Source organism: Pteropus vampyrus, unplaced genomic scaffold, assembly GCF_000151845.1.
Source record: "Pteropus vampyrus isolate Shadow unplaced genomic scaffold, Pvam_2.0 Scaffold441, whole genome shotgun sequence".
In the NCBI taxonomy this organism is placed as follows: domain Eukaryota; kingdom Metazoa; phylum Chordata; class Mammalia; order Chiroptera; family Pteropodidae; genus Pteropus; species Pteropus vampyrus.
In genome coordinates, this window is record NW_011889222.1 from 1,017,927 (window position 1) to 1,022,419 (window position 4,493).

Here is a 4,493-nt window from a genome sequence, read left to right on the forward strand (position 1 = left end):
GTCCTCACTTAATAGGGCAAACATCGTGAAACAGTCTCACTTAGACTAAGGTGCCCCATCTACTATTATGAATCACTAGAATGAGGTACATTTCTCTAGTGATTTGTTTCAATTAAATCTTGCAAAATTTTATTTCTTTATGGCACTGTGCAAAATGCTACTATTGATGCCAAAATAAGTAGAAGTTTAATCAGGGCAAAAGGAAAAAGGAGTGACAGTCATGGTGAGCTATCTCTAAAAATAAATGGACTTTCATTACAGTGAGACGCACTGGGAAATAAAAGGTGTCTTGTGCTTCTGTAGTTAGTGGGGAATGGAGAGATGGCAGCGATGGATGAAACTGATAAGGTAGGCAAAGACTAGCTAACATATCATGTGTTATTCAAAAGAATTCAAAATTTATTCTGGTCAGTTCCATGTGGGGGTGTGGTGATTTGAATGTTTGTGTCCCTCCTGAATTCATTTATTGAAACCCTCCCCCACAATGTGATGGTATTAAGAGGTAGGGTCTTTGGGAGGTAATTAAGATTAGATGAGGTCATGAGGTTAAAGCCCTCATGAGAGTGAGTAGTGCCTTCATACAAGTCATGAGAGTGACAGAAACTGGTACCAAGAAGTGGGGATGCTACTGTAACAAATACATAAATATGTGGAAGCAGCTCTGGAACTCAGTAATGAGTAGAGGGTGGAAGAGTTTTGAGGTGTGTGCTAGAAAAAGCCTACATGGCAACCTTCAAAGGGTTCTCGTGAGAGTTCAGAAAGATAAGAGGAGAGATGCAGAGAACACCTCTGTCTTAGAGAGGACCTAAGTAATCCTGAACAGAATGTTGGTAGAAATGCAGACAGAAAAGGCGATTTTAATGAGCTCTCAAATGGAAATGAGGAACGTGTTACTGGAAACTACAGGAAAGGTGTTCCTCGTTATAAAGTGGCAAAGGACTTGGCTAATTGTGCTTGCGTTCTAGTGCTTTGTGGAAGGTAGTACTTGTGAATGATGAAATTGGATATTTAGCTGAGGAAATTTCTAAGCAAAGTGTTGAAGATGCAGCTTGGCTGCTGACTGCTTATAGTAAAATGGAAGAAGACTTAAAAATGGAATTGTTAAGCAAAAAGAAAATCGAAATAAAAAATCTGGAAAATTCTCAGCCTATCCATATTACAAAAAATAGGAATTCCTATTCAGAAGAGAACATGAAAGTTATGGCCAAACATCTGTTTAAAAAAGAGATTACTATATACGTGAACCACAAACTCAATCAGCCACCCCATCAGGAAACCGCCAATTTGAAGTGAAGAGGAAGAGGAGATAGAGAAAGAATGAATGAGGGCTGTAGGACTTCTTGGGTTTTATAGGACAGGGTCAGAGAGCTATTTGGCTCTGAACATGTACTATCTTCAAGGACAGAATAACCCTGAAGGCTATTTGGAAATAATTAAGGCTGCTTTCTTGGTCTCAAAAGGTGGACACCACCCTGCTTTCAATAGGCTAGATGGCTTCTGCCCAAAACCTTGAGGGTAGGGCCATGTGGCAGAGCCTGGGGGTGCAGATCTGCTGGGACAGAACCACTCATGGGCTTGGAACGCACAGCATCAGTCCAAAGAAGATTATTATCAAGCCTTGAGATCTAAGGAGGTTTGCTCTGCTATGTTTTGCACTTGCTCGGGATCTGTCGCCCCTTCTTTTCTGTTTCTCCTGTTTGAAATGAGAATATCTGTTTTATGCCTGTATCACCATTAGATTTGGGAAGAAATTACTTCAGGATGACTAGTACCTCCAATCTCACCCACACTTGATTTAGATAAAATTTAGATGAGACTGTGGACTTAGACTTTAGAGTTGATGTTGGAATAAGTTAATTTTTGGGGTAGTTGGGATGGAATGAATGTATTTACATGTGAGAAGGACATAAATTTTGAGGGGATACAAATATTTGGAGAGACAAGTTATGCATATAATGTTTGTGCATCTCCCAATATCCATATGTTGAAACTCCGCCCTCCAATCTGATGGTATTAGGAGTGAGGCTTTTGGGAAGTAATTAGGATTAAATTAAGTCATTAGCGTAGAACTGCCATGAGTTGTATTAGTGCCCTTTTAAGTGCTGTGAGAGATCTTGCTTTCTCTCTCTGCTCTTGCCATGAAAAGATACAATGAGAAGTTGGCAATCTGCAACTAGAAAAAGAGTTCTCACCGGAACTTGACCGTGCTGGCAAACTGGTCATGGACTTCTATCCTCCAGAACTGTGAGGAATAAATTTCTGTTGTTCATAATCCTTCCAGTCTGTGATACTTTGGAGCCTGAACCGAATAGGAAAGGGGTAACCATTGTTAAACCCATTATTTAGCCATACACCATGCTATTTTAGTTTCTGGCTTCTCTTCCCTTCTCTATACCCCAACAATTCTAAAATAATGGATAGGAGTAGTAAGGCAACTACCCTAATCAGGTTTTATCTGCAACCTCACAAAGTTTGTAGAGTAGGGTACCAGTGTTTAATAGTTTAAATTTGGTTAAAGGTGCAATTGGCCTTTTTGTGAAACAAGATATCAAATTCCTGGATTGTCAGTTAATTTAGGCTGTAGATCACAGGTAGTATCTTTGTTAACAAAGCTGTATTACCTTTTGTCTCTGTTTGCAGACTAGTTCACTCTAATATGAATTTACTGCAGATTTTTTTTGATAAAATTGTTTACTATAAATATCAATAAGCAGCCAGCACATAAGAATATTATTCTACTTTATGTCTCTTATTTATGTAAGGCTATAGTCTTGTCTGGCACTTGGTCTACCTTCTAAAGTATGGTAGGCAATATTTTGAATAACTGCTTTGCCATTTCTAAATAAGAGTTACCAGATTTTTAAACTCTAACATCTAGGTTATCTCTGACTTTTCACTAAGTTAATGCTACACTTTAGGTTGTGTTATTTGCTGCGTTCTACTCCAGCTTTCAAATTTGGGTAGTTAATATAACTAATAAACAAGCATATAAAAAAATTTCAATTGTGTTAGTTTTCAAAGATATTTTTTAAATAATGAAACATTTCAAATGAGAAAAAATTTAAAATTTAATAAGTAATAATAAACATGGAGCAAAATTACTACTCTCATACATGCATATTAGCAAAACCATGTTTTAGTTTTGTTGGTATAGATCAAGACTCAATTAATATATTTGATAGTATAGTATCATTCATGAAAAACATTTTAAGAAATAATAAATAAGATAAAAACAGTGTGCATATTTTTTTCTATTATTCCCCCAAATAAAAAGCAGCTTGAATATTAAAATGAAGAAAAATGGATGGGAAAATTGTAACACATCTATTCAATGAAATACGTAACTATTAAAATAATTATGAAGACTCAAAAATATACTGAAAATGGATTAAATACTTCAAAGTAAGACCCAAACCATAAAACTTCTAGAAGAAAACATAGGCAGTAAACTCTCTATTATTACTAGTAATTTCTTTCCTCTGACAAGGGAAACAAAAGAAAAAATAAACAAATGGGACTACATCAAACTAAAAAGTTTTTGCACGGCAAAGGAAACCAACAAAATGAAAAAACAACCTACTGAACAGAAGATATTCACCTATGATACATCTGATAAGGGACTAATATCCAAAATATGTAAAGAACTCATACAACTCAACAACAAAAAAACAAACAATCCAATTAAAAAATGGGCAGAAGCTCTGAATAGATATTTCTCCAAAGAGGAAATATACATATCAAAGAGGCCAATAGACATATGAAAAGATACTCAAAAGATACTCACTAATCATCAGAGAAATGCAAATTAAAACCACAATGAGATATCACCTCATATCTGTAATATGGCTATCAATAAGTCAAAAAACAACAAGTGTTGGCGAAGATGTGGAGAAAAGGGAACACTCATAAGCTATTAGTAGGATTGCAAATTAGTACAGCCACTGTGGAAAAGAGCCTGGAGGTTTCTCAAAGAATTAAAAGTAAATCTCCTTTTCAACCCAGCAATTGAACTTCTGGGTATTTATCCAAAGGAAACCAAAACACTAATTCATAAAGATCTATGCACCCCTATGTTCACTGCAGAACTATTCATAATACCCTAGATATAGAAGCAACCTAAATGCCCATTAACAGACAATTGGATAAAGAAGTTGTGGTTCATATATATAATGAAATATTACTCAGACATAAAAAAATAAAATTCTACCATTTGCAATGACATGGATGGACCTAGAGGTTATTATGCTGAGCGAAATAAGTCAGACAGAGAAAGATAAACACCATATGATTTCACTTATATGCAGAATCTAAGGAACAAAAAGAACAAACTAATTGAAAACAGACTCACAAATACAGAAGACAATCTTGTGACTGCCAGAGAGAGGTTGGGGCTGCCATAAAGGGGTGAAGGTTTAAAGAAGCAGAAATTAGTAGTTGAGAGAGGGTCACGGAGATGGGGAGTATGGCGTAGGGAATATAGTCAGTAGTATTGT